Source organism: Bubalus kerabau, chromosome 2 (genome assembly GCF_029407905.1).
Source record: "Bubalus kerabau isolate K-KA32 ecotype Philippines breed swamp buffalo chromosome 2, PCC_UOA_SB_1v2, whole genome shotgun sequence".
Lineage (NCBI taxonomy): Eukaryota > Metazoa > Chordata > Mammalia > Artiodactyla > Bovidae > Bubalus > Bubalus kerabau.
The window spans coordinates 19,486,563-19,508,195 of NC_073625.1; the positions used below are offsets into that span (position 1 = coordinate 19,486,563).

Genomic DNA, 21,633 nt, shown 5'->3' on the forward strand with positions numbered 1-21,633 from the left:
GCTGACATTAATTGCATCCTTACTATGAAGCAGTCATTCTATTTACGTGTCTTTTTATTTTATTATGGAGGATGCTGTGATAATTAATTATGTGCTGTCTTGACTGGGCTAAGGAATGCCCAAATAACTGGTAAGACATTTTTTCTGAGTGTATCTGGGAGGGTGTTGACTCACTGGCTGCCCTGGTTTCCAGGCTTTTGGACCCACACTGAATCATTCCATCAGATTTCCTGCCTCTCTGCCTTGCAGAGAGCAGATTTCGGGACATCTTGGCTTCCATCACCTTGTGAGTTAATTCCCATGATAAATCTCTTCTTTTAAAAAATTGAGGTATAATTGACCTGTAATATTATATTAATTTCAAGTGTATATCAATGATTCAATATTTGTGTATATTGCAAAATGATCACCAACCATAAGTCTGTGTGATAACATTTGTCATTGCACATAGTTAAAATCTTTTTCTTGTGATGGAAACTCTTAAGATCTATTCTCTTAGCAAATTTCAGATATTCAGTACAACATTATTAACGATAGTCACCACGCTGTACGTTACATCCCCATGGCTTGTTTATTTTATAGCTGGAAGTTTGTGCTTTTTGACTCCCTTTACCCATTTTTCCCGCCTCCACCTCTTGTTTCTGGCAACCACCAATCTCAGCATTTATGAGGTTCGTCTGTTTATTTTTAGATTCTGTGTATAAGGGAAGTCATATGGTATTTGTCTTTCTCTGTCTGGCTTCTTTCACTTAGCGTAATACTTTCTAGGTCCACTTCAGGTTGTCACAAATGGCAAGATTTCATTCTTTTTTATGGATAAGTATATTCCATATGGACTTCCTTGGTGGCTCAAACGGAAAAGTGTCTGCCTGCAATGCAGGAGACCCAGGTTCAATCCCTGGGTCAGAAAGATCCCCTGGAGAAGGAAATGGCAACCCACTCCAATATTCTTGCCTGGAAGATCCCATGGATGGAGGAGCCTGGTAGGCTACAGTCCATGGGGTCACAAAGAGCTGGACACGACTGAACAACTTCGCTTTTTCATATCCCATGTATTTCATATCTGTAGACATTTTCTTTATTCATTCATCCACTGGCAGACCCTTAGATTGTCTCCATATCTTGGCTATTGTAAATAACACTACAATGAACATGAGGATGCATAGATCTTTTCCAGTTAGTATTTTCATTTTCTGTGGATAGATACCCAGAAGTGGAATTGCTAGATCAGATGGTCATTCTGTTTTTAATATTTTGAAGAACCTCTAGGCTGTTTTCCATAGCGGCTACACCAATTAGTATCCCCAGTAGCAGTGTACAAATGTTCCCTTTCTCTACATCCTCGCCAATATTTGTTATTTCTTGTCTTTTTGATAATAGCCGATCTAACAGGTGTGAAGTGATGTCTCATTGTAGCTTTGATTTGCATTTCTCTGATAATGCGTGATGTTGAGCACCTTTTCATATGCCTATTGGTACATCTGTGTGTCTTCTTTGAAAACATATCTATTCAAATCTTCTGCCTGTTTTTAGTTGGATTGTTCTTTCCAGTGAGTTGGCAGTTCCTATCAGGTGGCCAAAGTACTGGGGGCTTAAAACAGTGGAAATGTATTCTCTCACAGGCCAGAAGTCTGACCTTCGGAGGCTTTGGGACACTCTTTCTCCTGCTTCTTCCAGCTGCTGGTGGCTGTGGCTGTTCCTTAACTTGTGGCCACATCACTCAGGTCTCCGCTTCCTTTGTCACATGGCCCTCCCTTCTTCCTGGGTAATCTCCTTCTATCTCACTCTTGTAAGAACATCATCATGGGAATTGGGGCCCCTCAGAAAATCCGGGATAATCTCCCCTCAGACCCTTAATCTTAATTATATCTGCAAAGACCCTTTCCCCGCCAAAGTGGACATTCACAGGTCCTAGGATATGGACAGATCTTTTGTGGGGGCCACCATTGAACTCACTACAGGTCTCTTTTGCTACCATCAACTTATGTCCTTTCAACTCTTTAAGTCTCAACATTCTCACCTGTGAAATGGGTACAGAACCACTGACTTTATCTCATGGCTTTGCTGAGACCCACCCCTTCCCCTAAGTGAACAACCAGGGGATGGAATGATAGGATGGGCTTGGTGAAGGGATGCTCGCCTACCATTGGTGATGGGGGTTATGGGGGTTGGGGAAGTAGGAGGGATTGGAGGACAGGAGGAATGTGGTGTGAGCTCATCATCTGGGGAGAGGGAAGGAAAGCTTCAGAAGAGGGAACTGGAGCAGGGACTGTAGGCTGGGTGAGACAGCCACACGTGGACACACCTGTACCTGTCGGTTCCCTTCTCCTCCTTGGCTGGGAGCACCAAAACCAACAGCTTTGAAGGAGGACAGTCAAGAGAAACGGATGAGTGGGAGGAGGATGAGAAAGGGAAAACAGAAGAAAGTACTGATGTTTCTCTGGTTACCTGTGAGGATGCATGGGATACCTCTGTTCTTTTTTTTTGTCTGGAGGTTCTTAGTCAATCCCTGACTCGGGATGGCATCCACACCCCCTGCAGCAGAAGTGCAGAACCTTAAGCACTGCACCACCAGGGAAGCCCAGAAACCTGTGTTCTTCTGATTTTTTTTTTTTTTTTAACCACAGCAGGAGAAAGGAGAAGCAACAGTTTGAGGGCTGTGTGGTTTCTCTGAGAGGAAACTGTCCTGGGATACTTGGGTGTCCGTGGAGCAAGAAACATGCAAAGGGGAAGTTTCTTCAAATAATGCTGCCTGCAGGTAAACATATATGCAGAGATTTCACCCATACCAAAACCCAGGAGGAGTCCAAATTCTAAGAAGAAGCCAGAGTCCATTGGAGTGCCAAGAAAGCAGGGAAAATGATGCTTATTGATTATTTACTCTGGGGCGAGGTGAGGGGCATCTATTCATATTGCCTTGCTTCATGACAGTCTCAGAAAAGAATTTTTCACATAGGCGAGGGAACTTGGGCTTAGAGCAATTTCCGAGGCATGCCTGAGGTCTCACAACCAACCCCGCTCCTCCAGGTTTGCCCTCTGGTCCGTGCAGCATTGGGGTTCACGGTCTGTCCACTCTCCCTGGCTGCCCTTGAGGATGCGAAGGACGGCCCCAGCACCCGGTGCGCGCATGTGGCGTTCGTTTACCTCTTGTCTCAGCTTCTGTTTGCTCTCCTATTTCAAATGTAAATTTCAATCATCAGTGTGCAGTAAAACTCTGTTATTTAACTCTAATCCTTTATTTCATGGCAGGACATCTGGCAGACTGCGTATGTTCAGATTCATATTACTCTGAGGGGGTGAGATAACCCTATGGGGCTCCGCAGATTGCGTGGGGTGTCACCACCTTGATGGAAAAGTGCATCTTGTAGATTCAACTGCAAATGTTCTAGCCAGGATAACTCTGGCCCAGGTTTCTGTCTCTTCACAGTCTTGTTGTTGAGGGCCAGGCCAAGAACACGACCTACAATTCTGGATCAAGGATCAACAATAGCGCTGTAGAAACACTGCCACCAAATAGAGACGTCAGAAAGGTTCCACTCAAAAACAACTTTTCCACACTGATGACGTGTTTCAAGGAAGTGAATTATCTACCTGAGCGGAGGACAAAAAAAAAAGGCATTCTTTCTTCAGGCCCAGGAAGTTGAGTTGGCTGAGTCACACAGTCTGTCAACGTGCTGGTCCTTAAGTGATGTCGCATTTTAATCTTCGCATTGGAATTGCAAAGGTTGAGAAGGAGGTGTCTCTGTTCCTATCAGAACCTCTGGTGGGTGGCAGCCCCCTCACTCTTGAACCCACCGGCAGCCCCCTTACTCTTGAAGCTTGTATCTGACCAAAGGGAAGAGTCCTGCTCTTAGCGGAAAAGTCACGGATCAGAAATTTGAGTTGATGGATCTGGCCATGCAGACATGGTCATAATGCCAACCTCCACGAGGTTTGAAATGAGAACATAGTAAGCCTATGAGGACAGATCCCCTGGGGTCCTTCTGGATCTGCCATATCAGCATATACGGAACTGAACCAGAAAAATGATAACAACAACAGGGGCAGCAATGGCAGCCACGTTCCCGCTTTGTTTCTCTTCTGGGCTGTGGGGGATGCCTTGGTGCTTTCTTCCAGCACAGCTTCCAGTCATGTGGGGTCTGAAGGGGCTAAGAGTAGAGACAGGAGACATTACTGGAATCCAGCTCAGAAGAAGGGAGATAATAACAGCGGCAAGGGTTCTGAGGATGAAATGTTGGTATATGTGAACCACTTACTCTTAGGAAGGTGTCTGTCACTTTTAAGTCCCATACCAGTGTTGGTACTTAGGAATCTTCTGTGCACAAATGAAGACATTAAGGGTCAGAGGGGTTACCTACGTACATAACCCAGGCCCGTCTACAAAGCTCTTTCTCTCTGCACCAGACTCCTCTCCTTTTCTTTTTGTCCAGGTTTCTAGAATGGGGTGTACAGTCAAAGACACCATACATACCCAACAGAAACAACTCTGCCCAGCAGAACTTCCTGTTCCTGAGGCTGGCGGGGCTTTAGTGAATTTCCCAGGGTGAGAGTGGGCAAGGTCCATCCCCCAGGGCCCTGACCCTCTACCCTCAGCTGAGTGGGTTTCGCCTGCCACCAGAGATTCTTTATTTTGAAGATCTGACCAGAGAAGAGGGTTTCTGAGAAAGTGATTTGGTTTGTTATTGCATGGGTCTTGGAGGAGAAGGACGTTTCTTTTGGTTACTGAATATGATCTGATTCTGAGCTAATCTCTCCCAGGTCCTCAGGCTTTCCTGACCTGTCTGACCCCAGTGATTGTCCACCAGGCATTAGGCTGCTGCCAACCCGAGCTCAGACCCTTGCTCTGGCTCCCAGAGGCTGCATGTTCTTGACTAATTGACTGATTCTCCCCGAGTCTCTTCAGTTCCATTATAATGTCAAACTAGGTGGCCCTCAATTGCCGTCATTCTGAAATGAATTGGTATCTGGTTTGACTTCGGGAACTTGTGTCAGTCACCGGTTTTTCTCTGGGACTCTGCTGATCCCAGTGGGGAACTTTTCCGAGGTTCCTGCCTCACCGGTTGAGCACAGGTGAAGCCCACGGCTGGGGAAGGTCTGGGGAACTCCAAGTTCTGAAGAGTCCAGAGTGAAGGGTTCAGTCTTAAGTGGATGCTGTCAACAGCCACTGATGAACTGTAGCCTCACTTTCAAAAGTGCAGAGAAAGTGTTACAAATAGAGAAGGAAGAGCGTGTGCATAGATGACAAAGAACCCTGTCCACTCGATTCATGCATAATTCAGGGAGTGGTGGGCAGTCAGTCCATTTTATATTTTAAGCCTGAATTAATTTACACTTGTGATCATTATTGAGAATTTGGGAGCAAAAAAAAAAAAAGCCACATCACTTTACAGCTGGATTATGAACTCAGATATACTGAAAACGAGTGTGATTTTGTGTAAGAAGCCCAGAATTTGGGATTGTGTTCTGTGCAAAGGATTAGAACAGATGAACTAGTCCTGAATGTTTTTGTAGTGATGACAATAACCCAGAGGCAGATGTGGGTGTGGTCACAGACTCCCTGACAAAAGAAAACTCTAGAAGAAATGTCATCGAGACCTTTCCCTGCCCCTTGAAGGGCATAACTGTCACGATATAGGGTTAATGATAGGCCTGTTGCTTTACTGGAAGTGACTTCCAAATTCTGTGCCTGAATTCTTGATACATTTGATAGGACAAAATTTTGTTGTTGGTTATGTATAGCCAACTCTTCCTCCTAAAAGGGCAGATCTTGGAACTGGAAACTTTGTTTTTCATTTTTTTATGTATTTACTTATTTATTTTTATTGAAGTGTAGTTGATTTACAATGAATGTCTTGTTGGTTTCGGGTGTAGAGCAAAGTGATTTAGTTATATATATCTGTACCCACATATATGTAATACATATATTTATATATGCTTTTTCAGATTCTTTTCCACTATAGGCTATTACAAGATATGGAATATAGTTGCCTGTGCTATACAGTAGGTCCCTGTTATATACCTATTTTATATATAGTAGTGTGTATCTGTTTGGAGAAGGCAATGGCAACCCACTCCAGTACTCTTGCCTGGAAAATCCCATGGACAGAGGAGCCTGGTAGGCTGCAGTCCATGGGGTCGCTAGGAGTCGGATACGACTGAGCGACCTCACTTTCACTTTCCACTTTCATGCATTGGAGAAGGAAATGGCAACCCACTCCAGTGTTCTTGCCTGGAGAATCCCAGGGAAGGGGGAGCCTGGTGGGCTGCCGTCTATGGGGTCACACAGAGTCGAAAACGACTGAAGCGACTTAGCAGCACCCACATATATGTAATACATATATTTATATATGCTTTTTCAGATTCTTTTCCATTATAGGTTATTACAAGATATGGAATATAGTTCCCTGTGCTATATAGTAGGTCCCTGTTACATACCTATTTTACATATAGTAGTGTGTATCTGTTAATACCTAATTCCTAACTTATCCCTAACCCCCTTCCCTTTTGGTAACCATAAGTTTATTTTCTATGTGTCCGAGTCTCTTTCTGGAGCTGAGAGTTTTGGTTTGCTGATTTCTGGGCAAGGAGATTATGTGAGTTGGCAGGCAGCAGCTGAAAGCAAGGGATGAGATAGGGGATTCGGAGGAACATTTTGGAGTTAAGAGATTGGACTCCTAGGAATGAGAGCTTCAAGGGAAGAGAGAGTGAGCCCCACTGACCGCAGGCTGGGGAGAAATGGACTAGTAGATAGAGACTTGAAGAGTGTGGTGTGCAGTATGTGACACAGTATCCTTCTTGAATTTCTCTACAAAATCTTCAGGAAACTCTTAAGTCACACTGCTGTTGAGATGTGAGTAGATTCTTTCTGGAAAGTGGAAAATTTGAGCCCTGTGCTAAGACAATAGAGAAAGCCAGCGTGGGGACTAGAGGTGGATTATTGTGCATCACAACTGTGCCTCAAGCCAGATGATCTTGCTTAATGCACACACACACACACACACACACACTCACACCCAGAGCTGTAGAGACCCTCACAATGTGTGAATGTGTGTGTGTGTGAGTGTGTGTGGGGTCTTTGGTGTGCTAACCATATCCACTTAATGGAAGCACACAACCGCATAGATCCCTACAGGCACAGACTGGTATATTTATTTCCTGGTTTCATCCAATAGTTTTTACCCTTTTCTCTGGTTCCTCACTTATTTGTTTAATCTCTACTTTCACCGTGCAGTTTATACCCTGTTCCCCATCTCTGTGCTGGGAGCTTGTGTAACTAAGCGCCCACCATCCAGTTTCCACCATATTCTGCACGTGTGACAAAGAGTGCCATAGTGGATGGGCCATTACCCGTTGGCGTTGTTACCCAGACTGCTGAAATCACTTCCTTTCAGCTTTTTTGTATTTGGAAAAAGAGTGTGATTAAAAATACACGTCGACAGAATGACTGTGACAGCTGACTCCTGCCGTCCTGAGGCCTGCTGGACGCCCCTCCGCCGGGAGGACTGTCCCTCCCTGATGATGCTGGCTGTGGTCCCCGGAGCCCCGAGCCTGGGCCTCCTGAACCGCCGTCAAGTGGAACTCGGGCACCTTGATCAGATAAGAGCTATTTTTGCTCTGGCTCCACTAAGCTAGATTCCATCTCAGATTCCATTAAAAGAACTGCCTTCTTTCTTTTTCCTTTGTTGCTAAGGAATAGCTTTTCCCCTCAGATTGATTTTTTTCCCCTTGAAGAAGCCCCAACCCACACAACACTTGGTAGTAATTTAAAATGAGCCAAAGCGCTGTGGCTCCTATTAGAAGCACAAAGCCACCCGCCAAGTGTCATCAGGGGTCAGCAGGGCTTGTCTTTTTAACTAAACACCCAAGTGCTGCGTTAGAACAAAGGCGACTTCTTCCCTTTGGCAAACGCTGAGCTCCTGCTCTGTTTTGTCCAATTATGGGTTGAGCTCACCCCTGCCCACGAGCCAGCTAATCAGACTTTTATGAGCCTTGCTCCCTCACGCCCAGGGCCCGGAGCTGAATGCAGGTTTCTGCAGAGAGAGGAGGACGTGCGTTTTGCCGGAAGACTGCTTCCCACTCTGACCTGTGAGTCAGGGATTGAGTGGGCCGCTCACCTGCTGGGGACCAAAATTCGTTAAGTGCCTACCCCTCCAGATCTGGAGTGTGTGTGTGTGTGTGTGTGTGTGTGTGTGTGATGGGCAGGTCAGCAGTAGGGAACCAGGCTGCAGAGCCAGCTGGGGGCAGCCCACCAGGGTGTGAATGTCAGCCTCACTCACGCAGGCTCCCTGTGGGTTATTCCTGCCTGGCCTTTCCCGGCAACGCTGGACTCCACACCCAGGGTCATCGTCAGCCGTGCCCCTGGAGATCAGAGTGAATCCACAAAATTCTGTTGTTGCTGAAGGAGCTTGTTTATAGAGATGGAGGGCTGGGGAGCCTGGCATGGGGGTAGAAATCCACGCTTTGTGGGATGGAAGACATTGCTTAGTTTTTATTCCGTGTGTGTGCTTAGTTGCTCAGTCATGTCCGACTCTTTACAACCCATGGAGCCCGCCAGGCTCCTCTGTCCATGGAATTCTCCAGGCAAGAATACTGGAGTGGGTTACCGTTCCCTTCTCTGGGGGATTTTCCTGACCCAGGGACTGAACCCGGGTTTCCTACATTGCAGGCATATTCTTTACCGTCTGAGCCACCAGGGAAGCCACCTTTTATTTGATGCTCAGGCATTAAGGAAAGCTTGAGGATCTTTCAGACTAGGCTGACTGTCCTGCCTGTTCTTGTAGCGAACTCTGCCTACCTGATACAAAGCACCGCACCCCCATCGCCCCTCTGCTGGGCTGGGTGTTCTATGGTAGCAGAGCCGGGAGCTGGTCAACACCATGTCCCCTGGCATGTGGGAAGCAATAACTCAAGCTTTGTTTGATGAAGACAGGAGACAATCAGGATGTTCATGCCCCTGACTCAAATGTCAACGCTAATTCTCTAAGTGATTTTTGCAACATTTTTTCAAATGTGTATGTATTCTCTGGAATTTTCTGTCTCCCATACAGATCCTAGTTCTTTCTTCTTTGCTTCTAAGGCTCTCTCTTCTTCTCCCTCTTGACCCAGGATCCTGGGAGCCCTGGAACCTCAAATCCTAGCTCTTCGAGGAGAGTCCAGCTTCTTCCATCAACATGGACCTCAGGACCCTGGTGGGAGGAAGGGCCTGGAAGGTAAGCCTGCTGCTAAGTCGCTTCAGTCGTGTCTGACTCTGTGCGACCCCATAGACGGCAGCCCACCAGGCTCCACCGCCCCTGGGATTCTCCAGGCAAGAACACTGGAGTGGGTTGCCATTTCCCTCTCCAATGAATGAACGTGAAAAGTGAAAGTGAAGTCTCTCAGTTGTATCCAACTCTTAGCGACCCCATGGACTGCAGCCCACCAGGCTCCCCCATCCATGGGAGTTTCCAGGCAAGAGTACTGAAGTGGGGTGCCAGGGCCTTCTCCGGAAGATAAGCCTAGACATCTCCAGCCTAGACATCTCCAACTGGAACTCGGGATGAATTCTCCCGTAGACCTACCTGTGAATGGTGCCTGGCATGGTCAAGGCTGAGACAACTAAATGTGTGTTTTGCATACACCCTCTATGAATCTGTGCTGGATTGCCAAAATATTGAAACATAAGTGGAAACACCTAGAGAGTGCCTGACCTTGTGAAAAAGACCTATAGTTCCAATTGATATTTTTTAAAGCCTAAGTTTGACCCCCCCAAAAGCTTTTCTCTACAGTATCTTGAACCATACAGAGTTCGTTCTATTGACTAAGTTCAGCTGACGCAAAGCAAGAACGGAAGAAAGCAGTGGTGATGGGGTGACTCATCGGCCTTCAGTGGAGGCAATTATGCCGGGCACACAGAGTCTATGGGAGCTGCCCTTCCACCGAGGGAGGGACAAAGCACAGGGTGTCTCAGCGCCGAGGGTCTGTGTCTGTCCACGCAGCCAGCGGCCCCCTGTAGGATGGGAGTCACGAAGCTCAGCTGGTAGAGACATGGGTCCTTTGAAGTTTCTTTTTTACAAGTGATTTCAATTAGAGAGCAGTTTCTATTTTAATAGTGTCTTGGGTGAAATCAGGCTTTAAGATTTTGAAGTCTTGGTGGCTAGAAAGGAGGAAAAAGGTTTTAAAGCGGCTCGCCGTTCTGGTGAAAGCATCCATTTGCTTTAGACCGAGCCCTGGTTGTTTTCTGGAAGCCCCTCAGTGGCCCTTGGGTGACACCTGCGTCAGAGCGGGTGGCCAGTGTTTGAAGGGAGCGTGGGGAGGCAATCTCGGTGCAGACGTCTTCCACCAAGGCATGATAGTCGGCTTGGGGTGTGGTTGAGGTGGATCTGAGCCTCTGTAAGTGGATGGTTTTTGGTAAGAGACAAAGGGAGTGGAAAGGTGGGATCTGCTTCTCAAAGATGAGGGGCTACAGCCAGAAGGGACCCCAAACAAGCCTGTTCTGACCCCTCTGATGGCAGATGTATTCCAACTATCATGTTTCTCATCGGTGAGCCTCAAAACCTTCAGTGTGGTCTTGTCCACAGTTTCCATCTGGTGTCCTCCATTGCTGTGGGGGAGGGGTTCAGGGAGGGGGTCTCTGTCCATTCATGGGAGACAGTGGCTTGAGGAGAGGGGAGCGGAGGTGACTCGCAGCTGGAGGCTGGCGTTTCAGGCCAGAGGGGAGATTGCTGTATGGAGCTGAGTAGCTAGTCTTGGGGGCAAGCTCACCGAGGTTGACTTGCAGAAGGTTTGAGCATTCTTGGTGCTGGTAGAGGAGGTCTCAGAAATTATTTGGGAAGGGAAACTGGATGAAACATTGGACTGGATGTGGTGAGATGAGATGGATCTTCAGAGCTGGTGAGGTCTGGGGTGTGCACAGGGTGAGGGGGTCTGGGACTTCTGAACTGACCTTGACTCTCCCCAAGTTTCTGATGCGCAGGCTTCCTTACCTAAGACAATCAGGGCCACCCCATTCTTTCCCCAGTTTTTGAACTTGTCCTGAGCTTAAGAGCCACAGGCTTTGCCTTAGGATTTGGTCCCGTCTGTTTTGGTGTGTTGAAGCATCCCGGTTTCAATAGATAATGGATGCAATAGAGTCTGACCACCACACAACACAACAAGGAATGAATCTGGTGACAGATGGTGTATTCCAGGCTTCCTAAGCATCTCTACACAGACTTAGCCCAGGGAGATGGACGCTACTACTCATTCTGGGCTTGTCTACCACAGACCACAGCTGTTGTTATATTGTTACTATTCTCTGTAGAAATATGCTTTTAGCTTCTTTATTGTTGTTGTTCAGTCACTAAGTCATGTCCAGCTCTTTGTGATCCCATGGACTGCAGCATGCCAGGCTTCTCTGTCCTCCACTTTCTCCTGGAGTTTGCTCAAACTCATGTCCATTGAGTCAGTGATGCCATCCAACCATCTCATCCTCTATCATCCCCTTCTCCTCCTGCCTTCAGTCTGTGCCAGCATCAGGATCTTCTCCAATGAGTTGGCTCTTCCCATCAGGTGGCCAAAGTGTTGAAGCTTCAGCATCAGTCCTTCCAATGAATAATCAGGGTTGATTTCCTTTAGGATTGACTGGTTTGATCTCCGTGCAGTCCAAGGGACTCTCAAGTGTCTTCTTTTGTTCCCCTTAAATTTCTAACTCCCAGTTTTTCCACATTGGAAAGGATTGTCCACTCAGGGTAATTTGGTCCCTGAGTCAACCTGGAAAGCAAATTTTCTGACGTGGAGATGCATTTCCAGTTACTGCCTCTAGGAGAATCACCATCTTAGAGCAGGAAAGGACGATTGTTACAGATTCTGCATGAACACCTAATGTAAAATCGTAATGTGTCAAAATAGCTCTTGTATACCAAACTCCTGCTCTATGCTGGGCATTGTGCTAAGTGACTTAAAAACAAAGCAAAACAAAACATCGTCTCACTTCATCTCCACCAAACCCCTATTTGTTTTTTTAACTTTTTATTTTGTATTGGGGTATAACTGATTAATAATGTGGTGATAGTTTCAGGAGGACAGCAAAGGGACTCAGCCATACATATACATGTATCCATTCTCCCTGAAACTTCCCTCCCATTTAGGCATCCACGTAACATTGAGCAGAGTTCCCTGTGCTATACCAAACCCCTCTTTGGTTGAGGGAATCTTATCATTTTTCAATGTTATCATTGAAAAATAGTGAGGTGAAGGAGACTTGGGTGGTCTGCCTGAGATTATACAGGTGATAGTTGGCCAAGGAGGGGTACTCGGGCCTGGGACTGCTGAATGCTAGGCTTGAGAATTCTAGGGGGGCCACGTGTTTCTCCAGTACTGAATTATTTGGGGGTGGGGGTGGGGGGAGAAGGCATTGGCCCTACATCTAGGAAGTCAGCAGAGGGTGTCCAATATCCTACGGCAGCCTTAGGGGACGGAGAGTCAGGTGATAGTGGCTGGACCACTAGAAAGGCTGCAAAGTAAGAGAAACAGAACTTAGTAAAATACAGGACTAGTCAGCCACTGTATTTGTGTCACATTATGACAAAATTACAGTCTGATCCGTACCTTGAAGGCACAGGATGTGACAAAGTAGGAAGCACAACTCAAGCTTACTAGAGTCACTATTTTGGGCTGGTTTCTTCCTATCAACTAGTCTCTCACCTTCTTTCAATCCAACAGTCCGGGCCCCCACTCGCTGTCTTGATTCGCAGTTGCTCCTCTTCCACTCTACCTTGGTGTCTGCCTTCTTCCCCAGTAAAAGCTAACTACTTGAACCTCATCTCAAAACAAGACACACATTCAAGGGAGTCGGTGAGAGATTCAGAAATTCAAGATCACTGTCCAGTTCCTTAGAGTGAGAAGGAGTGAGGAACTTTCCAGACCAGCCACATCCTTTCCCTCTAAAGGCCGGGGTCCCCTTAGGTGCCGGCAAGTTCAGGGACCTGAGGCTGAAGTCGTCTCATGTCATTATTTATTTTCATTTTCCCAGAAGGGAGTGGAAGATGAATACTACATATTTACTACCTGAGAAGACAAAAATGACTCTGGGACAGGTTGTTAAAAAGTATCAATGCTTAGCCCCGGAATACTCTCTGCAGAAGCCCCAGGGAGCAAAGTCAGAGAGAAATGCTACCTGCATGTAAGCAGTGACTACATTAGCATCTGGGCATCCTGTTGGCTTATGTACCACTAGGCTTTTTAGGGGCCTGGAAAAACTAACTATGAAAAAAAGACTGGAATGGAAATTATTCCTGTTGATTACGCGCGCGCACACACACACTCGCTCACTCACACACACACATCTCAGATTAACCTAAGGAAAGCATACTGGTGATAAATGATACCTGTAACTGTAGCTGCAGGCTGAATACGTTTTGTTGCTGTCATGGATCTTGCTGGATCCTTTTTTGGCCTCAGTAACCAGGTAGTCTCTTAAAGCCACAGTAACTGGAGATTTGAAAATTTGGTGCCTTTAGGGGCCAGGGAGATCATTAAAAAAAAAAAAAAATCTGTGGTTTCAGGGACATCCAGTTTGGTTCATTTTTACGTGATGGGGCATTGGTGACCTCTGCTACGTGAGGACTGAGTCTGCCCAGATGCAGAGAGTCCAGGAGAAACCCACCCAAGTTTGTTATTTAAAAAACAACTCACTGATACAAAGAATAAACATCAACTGAGAGCTGCTGTATCAGTGGGAAGACTCACCGTGTCAGTTGGAAAATTCATATTATCAGGACACACAGACATCAAAGAGTGGTCTGATTAGATGGATCAGGTGTGAATTCTTGTTTCCTCATCAGCTCCACTGGTTTATCCTTGGCTATAACCAGCTGTATCTTGCTCTCAGCCTGTGCCTGGCCTCTGTGACTTGACAGGTTTTTGTTTTTTTTTTCCTTAGCACATCTACGCTTATTTATTTATTTTTTGGTTGTGCTGTGCAACATGTAGGATCTTAGTTCTCTAACCAAGGATCTAAGCACAGAGTCTTAACCTCTGGACCACCCGGAAAGTCCCCGCATCCAGTCCTAAAGTCCCCACATCCAGTCTTAACTCAGAAAAAAATTGCATTGCAAAGCTGGCCTTGGTCCTCAGGCAATCTGTCTTCCTCTCCCAGTGCTGTTGCTGGGTGTGCCCTATGGGGTGTGCTAACTGTTCAGCTGTGAGTGCCTCTGCTCCCCACTTCCCCTGTGGGCGTCTCAAGGGAGGACAAGTTTTACCTTTGTATCTCTGACACCTGGCACTCCACCCGGGACACAAGGCCCTCTGAACACGTTTGTTCAATGAATAATGAGAAATAATGAATGAATTTTCCACTTCTGTCTCTGTCAAAATTATACAACACAAATGGGCTGTCCCCATTTTCTTGGCTGTACCTTAAAGCCTGTGGGATCTTAGTTCCCCAAACCCATGCCCCTTGCTTTGGGAGTGCAGAATCTTAGCCACTGGACCATCAGGGAAGTTCTTCCACCTTTTTTTTTTTCTCTAATTGGCTTTTTTAAAAGGTGTATTTCTTTTACCTTGTACCTGCTATACTCTTTATCAGTCTAAAGATGCCAAAAACATTCAGCAGATGTGTTTTGCTAGGGGGTCATTTCCAGAATTGGTGTTAGGCTCTGTCCACTTAAAGTGGGTGTGACCTTCATAGAAGACAGAACAAATGGGTTTATGTCAACTGGACTGGGAGGAGCAGGAGGAAAACGAATCCACGAGTGTAAGCTAAGTCATGCAAATAAAAGGTGGATTTATACCCAGTCTTGGGGTTCCTTAGAGGACAATTCAGAGCAGAATCAAGCTGCTTTCGGCATTGTCTTAAGAGACACTTGAATCAACCTTCCCGAACTTGAGTTATCACTCCATCTATCCTCTGTCAGCCTCCACTGGAATGTCTTTTGGTTATAGATCGCTTTTATAGACTTCGGCTTAACAAACCCCCTGCAACTGGTCTGACACACTTCTAGGGACCAAATTTTAGCCCCTTATACTTTATTTGGTGGAAAACAAAATCCACAATAGGTAGAGCTAAATTCTTGAGTACTTTCAGTGAGAGAACTTACAACTGGAAGAGATTACAAAAACTTCCAATCTCGTTTTTCAAATCAGACTCAGATCAAGAGTTCGGGAAATCAGTCCGACTCAGATGAAGAGTTCAGGAATAACACCTGCTTCACACGTTGCTTTTCTTAGGGTCACAGGGACAGGAGACACAGAGGCACAGGTTTTTGTTTGCAGCTGTCAGGTCCTATCTGCCCAAATCCTTCCTGAGAGATCAGAGAGACTCCAAATGACACATTCAGTCCCTGAGTCGGGTGTTTGCAGATCTAACTTCTTCAGGTGGGCAGAGCTGAAATTAGTGAGCAGCCCTGAAGCTTGGAGCTCTGGGATGAGCTCTGGGGACCTGCCCTAACCTCCTGTGAGAGTAGAGCTCTGATTTCTGGTGTCTTAGTCTTTTTCTTTTAATATGTAATTGTCACATAATGTTGTGTAAATTTAAGGTGTACAAAGTGTTGATTTGATGCCTCTATCTACTGCAATATACAACACCCTGGTGGCTCAGTCTGTAAAAAATCTGTGTGCAATGCAGGAGACTCAAGTTCAGTCCCTGGGTTGGGAAGATCCCCTGGAGAAGGAAGTGGCAACCCACTCCAGTCTTCTTGCCTGGAGAATTCCATGGACAAAGGAGCCTGGTGGGCTACAGTCCATGGGGTCGCAAAGAGTCAAACGCAACTTATTAGATTAGGGCTCTGGTTCCTGGTGTCTCAGTCTTTTCCTTTTTTTTTTTTTTTTAATATATAATCGGCACATAATATTGTGTGAGTTTAAGGTGTACAAGGTGTTGATTTGATACATTTATCTATTGCAGTATGATTACCACTGTAGTGTCAGCTAACACCTTTATCATGTCACATAATTAACATTTCTTCTTTGTGGTCAGAACGTTTAAGATCTAGTCTCTGAGCAGTTTTGAAGTTTACGATATGGTATTGATGCCTGTCATTCCTGGGCTGTGCTTTAGATCTCCGGAACTTAGTCATCTTCTGATTGCAAGTTTGTCCCCTTTAATAATATCTCCCCAGTTCCCCCCACTTCCAGCTCCTGTAGCCACTATTCTACGCTCTTCTTGTATGAGTTCAGATCTTCTAGGTTCCGCCTGTAAGTGATATCACGCAGTATATGTGCTTCTCTGTCTGACTTATTTCACTTAGTGAAATGCTCTCAAGATCAGGATCAAGCTCTTGGTGCGATACTTCAGAATTGTTTTTAAAGTTTATATTTGAGTGTAATCAACAATGTTGTGTTAGTTTCAGGTGTACACCAAAATGATTCAGTTATACATGTACATGTATCTATTCTTTTCCAAATTCTTTTCCCATTTAGGTTGTTACATAATATTGAATGAGTTCCCTGTGCTATACAGTAGGTACTTGTTGGTTATACATTTTACTTTATTTTATTTTTGCTACTCTGGGTCTTCATTTCGGTGCACAGGTTTCTCTGGTTGTGTCATATGAGCTTAATTCCACCACCCCCAATCCCAGCATGTGGGATCTTAGTTCCCCAACCAGGTATCGAACCCACGTATGTCCTTTGCATTGGAAAGTGGATTCACCGCTGGACTCTCGGGCAAGTCCCTGGTTATCCATTTGAAATACAGCAGTGTGTGCATGTCGGTCCCAAACTCCCTCACTATCCCTTCCCCCGACCCTTCCCGCCCCCTCTCTGTAACCATACGTTCCTTCTCTAAGTCTGTGAGTCTTTTCTGTTTTATGGTTAAGTTCACTTACACCATTTATTTTTAGATTCCACATCTACACTGTATCCTACCCTTCCCTTCTACCCCAGCCCCCATCATTTTTCTCCTGACCATGGAGAACTTGATTTTTTTTTTTCAGTTAACCATTTTGCTAGTTGTTGCAAAGAGGGACAAAGGAATCTGCTGTTCTGCTGCAAGTCTGCCTGGAAAATGAAATCAAAGCCAAGTTGACTGGTGTTTTCTTGGTAAATTTTTGATTCTTATGCTTTTGTCACTGCTCCAAACGAAGTTTCCGTCTGAAATAAAGGAGGGCTGGAGGATCAGGACGGGGGAGGGAAATGGGGAGAGGATATCAAGCATGTTGCCAGTACCGGACTTAATTTGCCTGGCAGGAGCGCGTTGGCTCTGGGTGACGTGGGCAGAAGGATTTTTAAAAGAAAGCTAACAAGGGGAGACACAATTTGGGAGATTGAATTTGGTTTTGTTTGTTTTGTGTGCAAAATGAGATTGTGTGGGAAACAGAGACATTATCCATGAAGAATGGTAAGGTAATTTATGTTGCTTCCTTCCATCAATTACATTCTGGGAGCTCTGAGTGGAATTGCGTTCCATTGAGTTATAGGCTTTGCACTGCCAGTCTCTATAGAAATGACTCTCCCGAGTAATTTCATAACCTGTACTGACAAAGATATAATTCATACTGCACTGCCTTTTGTGGGGGCTTTAGAAAAAAAAAAAAAAAACCACGTACCATTTCACAGTTATTATATTTTTGAAAGTTGACTAAGGAAAAAGAAAAAAAATGTTTCTCCTTCCCACTAAATTATAAAACCAAGAGACTTCAGGGGGAAAGGCAAAAATCAGGCTTCCTAGCCTTGCAGGAAAAAAACTTGAACCCCACAGCCCGTGGTTTTCTCAAATGAAAAATGACAGTCATTTCCAAGTTCAATTTCCACTTCCAAATGTCTCAGAGTCTCTAGTTCTGGGTTTTATTTCTTTGTCCCAGAAGTGTGACTGCTGAATGGACAAGGAAAGTTCCTCCAGAGGCTTTCCTTTCGACAGTCATGCTCTGGGGCAGATGTCTGTTGTCGGGCGCGGGCAGACTGGCTTCCTCTGTGTGTCTGGGAGAGACGGGGTGGGAGATCGGAAGGAAGAGAGGTGTTTAAAGAAGCTTCAGACTTAGCAGAGGATCCCCGGGGCGCCGTGGAGGCAAGAAGATGAAGAGTAAGAGAAGAGCCCTCATGTCAGGGAGGCTGAGGACCAATGGGAGAGCACCCCAAAAGAAGATGGGGGTGACAGGAACCGGGAGCTGCCAGGAGGGAGGCGAAGGTGCCGGCAGCCTGGGGTTGACCTTGGTAAGGGCAGCTTGGTGCTGGTCTGACTTCATCCGCCTGTGGCTATGTGACCCATCTAACAGCCAACCAGCACGGGGTCTGCCCTGTGGGATGGCAGGAGAGTATTACTAAAGAGCTGACTGTGGGGTGGGAGGAGGTGGGAGGTGGGAGGGAGGTACAAGAGGGAGGGGCATATGTACACCTATGGCTGATTCATGTTGATGAATGGCAGAAGTCAAACCAACACTGTAAAGCAATTATCCTTCAATTAAAAAGAAATAAAAAACAAAAAGCAAACAAAATAATAATTATAAAAAAAGCCTGACTGTGGGGTAGCGGGGAAAGTGGATCCAGTCTCCGGGCCCACTGGTTTCCATTCAAGGGCAGAACCATGACCTAGTGGTGTTTCTTCCCCTCTGACCCTCACGCCTCTCTGTTACCAAACAAACCTTGCACATCGCCTTCTCCATTGGGGTATTTACAGTCTCTACAGGCCCCAGGCACCCTAACTTCTGGGTTCTGTCAAACATAATAATTCATAATTCGCTTATATAATTGGCTAACCATTTAACTGACATTTGGCTACTATTTCTCAGTCATCAGCCGGCAGACTTGGGGATTCTTGTGCAGTGCAAAAATCTAATATAACATGCAAATTGTTTTCAGAGGGCATAAAATTTTATGGCTTATAAATTTAACAACGAAGGAAGTTGACATAGTGTCGTTTTGCTGAGTATTTACCAATTAGGGTTTTTGTTTTTTAAACAATGTTCTGCGCTTCGGCTCAGCTGGTAAAGAATCCGCCTGCAATGTGGGAGACCTGGGTTCAATCCCTGGGTTGTGAAGATTCCCTAGAGAAGAGAATGGCTACCCACTCCAGTATTCTGGCCTGGAGATTTCCATGGACTGTATAGTCCATGAGGTCTCAAACAGTCAGACCCAACTGAGCAACTTTCACTCTCACTTTACAGTGTTCTGGCACCAAATGTTCTTTAGCACATGGAGCTTGTCAATGCCTTTTAATCAAGATCACCTGGAACACACTTGCACTGAACAAGTTAGGGTCCATTATATGCTTCCCAGGTGGCACTAGTAGTAAAGACTGCCTGCCAATGCGGGCGACTCAAGAGACTTGGGTTTGAATCCTGGGTCAAGAAGATCCCCTGGAGTAGGAAGGAGCAACCCACTCCGATATTCTTGCCTGGAAAATTCCATAGACAGAGAAGCTTGGTGGGGTACAGTCCATGGGGGTCACAAAGAGTCGGACGCAACTAAGCACACATACGTACACACAGGGTTCATTATTCACTGTAGTGATGGAGAATATACACCGTGAGGAACCATCAGACGTCTTCATAGTGGGTGCTGGAAAGGATGGGATCTGGGCTGGTGCTCTGGGAGAGAGTTCAGGGAGGTGGGGCTTGGCTCTGGATTGTCAGGAAGTTGTCAGGAAGTAGGGTAATTCTGATTGGGTATCTTCATAAATCTTCTCTGGAGGTGCTAGGGGATACTAATGGAGCCTTAAGTTGTGACTGGTGGAACAGCTAAGGTCACTAATTTTAGCTGGGATGGGGGGATGTTTGGTGTGTTTTGGCTTAAACAGTGTTCAGGTTTTGTCTGTGTTTTGACATGATCACGAGTTGGTCTTGTTTTGTCTTGATCCGTCCTGCTTACACAATAGCCTCGTCTGATGCTGCCTCTCTGGGCAATTGTTTCTGTTCGATAGGAGAATGCCAAGGCCTAGCTGATAGCACCAGGCCAGCTCCTGGATGTCAGGGGCTGCTTTTCTCTTTCTCAAACTAAATATTTTTTTAACTTGAAAAATCTCAAGCATTTTGTGGGCCCCTGATAAGCTTCTAGGCTGTAGGTACAATGCAGTGTAACTACAGGATCAAGCGGGTTCGTCTCCATCACAGGGTCTTATAAGTCCCTTCCGATGAGGGCTCCGATACCCACCCCTCCTGTGACCTCTCCATGAGGCAGGAGGATTTAGGGCGCTGCAGGGAGAACAGATGGGAGCCTGAGGGATGCCCTGCAGTGCATTCACGTGGGGGCGGGAAGAATGAGAGTTGGTTTTCTGTGTGCCAGGAATCGGTGCGGCCTTGGCTGCATCCTGGTACACCTGGTGGGAGTAGAAGGCGCTCTAACAGAAGCTAGGATACAGTTAAGCTCTTTACGACCCCAGGACAAGCTTTTCCTGAGTTAGTGTCTTTTGTTTTGAAAGGGAGCAAAAGTCCCAACTTGTTTCTCCATGTCATAAAGCAAGTCAGGAACATCCCTAAAAGCATGCTCCTTTGGTTTTGGGTTTTCATTAATTTTTTTCCCCCATTTAGAGCTCCTAGAAGCTTTATTGTTCACACCACTTTCTGTCACTTGTCACCTCCTCTGCTTTCTAAGCCTTCAGAATACCTGAAGGAATGAATCCAGGGTACTCTTCACGGGGATTCACCAATCAGTAACATTTTGCTACACTTCATTTTTCTCTCCAAATCATTTGAAAGTAAGATTTAGACATTATGACTTTTCATCTCTGACTACTTCAGCATGTATCATCTATGAACAGAGTCCTATTTTCCTACATATTACAATCCGCCTACATATGTAGGGGTGTGTGTGTGTGTGTGTGTGTGTGTGTGTGTGTGTATAAAGTGTAAAGATCTTTCCTCGGAGTCATTTGAGGAAAAGTTATCAGCATCACGTCCCATCACCCCTAAATGTGTCAGGGTACCTTTCCCGTAAACAAAACTGTTCCTATGAAACCATAGCACAGTCACCAACATCAGAACATTAACACTGATACATCGCTACAATCTAATTCTCAGATCCTCTTCAGAGTTCTCTAGTTGTCCCCATGATGCGCTTTACAGTAAACGGATGTATCCCAGAGTTGCTGTTCCAGTTCATTGTCAGGCCTTTTCACCTTCAATTTGTGGCAGTTCCTCATCACCTAGACTTTCATGACCCTGACAGTCTCAGAGATTTCAGGCAGCTGATTTTACAGGACATCTCTCAATGGGATTGTCTCCCATTTAGTGCCAGATGGCATTTAGACATCAGCATCTAATGCTGTGTGTGCTAAATGCATTTGATGAGTCACTGCTTTCAGGTCTTTTCAGTGGACGGAGCTAGGGAATAAAAGAATGTGTACACAATACATATACATGTATTATTATGAATGTGTATATATACACACATATGTACACATATGCACATATTTACATTTATTTCTATATATTTGTGTATGTACAGATTTTAACAAAAGCACAAATTTGTACTGTTCTCTGTGCTTCGTGTTTATCCAATCAAGTGACGTGAAGTCTCAAGATTCCCCTTGGTGTCTCTAGAAACCCATCCAGAGCGACCTCTGCATTGGTGGCAGGACTCATGAGCGGAAATGCCTTCCGTAGGGCCCTTGTTCCAACCGAATGTGAGGAGAAGAGGTGAAGTCACTCAGGGAAAGGAAGGAGTGAGGCTTCCGAATCGAGGGGGCGGTGATATCGCGTGTGCTTCTCTCACGTTTCCTTGCCTCCAGCTGAATCGTCCCACGTC

General features: G+C 45.7%; 1 long non-coding RNA gene across 1 annotated transcript in view; it reads left to right on the forward strand.

Annotated features, from left to right (window-relative positions):
- LOC129643087 (uncharacterized) overlaps nucleotides 1–21,633 on the forward strand; it is a 118,721-nt gene that overhangs the window by 94,979 nt on the left and 2,109 nt on the right. Inside the window, exons 5-8 of the long non-coding RNA XR_008710072.1 lie at nucleotides 2,628–2,758; nucleotides 9,106–9,209; nucleotides 16,375–16,413; nucleotides 16,890–16,995. This is a non-coding gene — a long non-coding RNA (uncharacterized LOC129643087). The remainder of the gene's footprint in view (nucleotides 1–2,627; nucleotides 2,759–9,105; nucleotides 9,210–16,374; nucleotides 16,414–16,889; nucleotides 16,996–21,633) is intronic.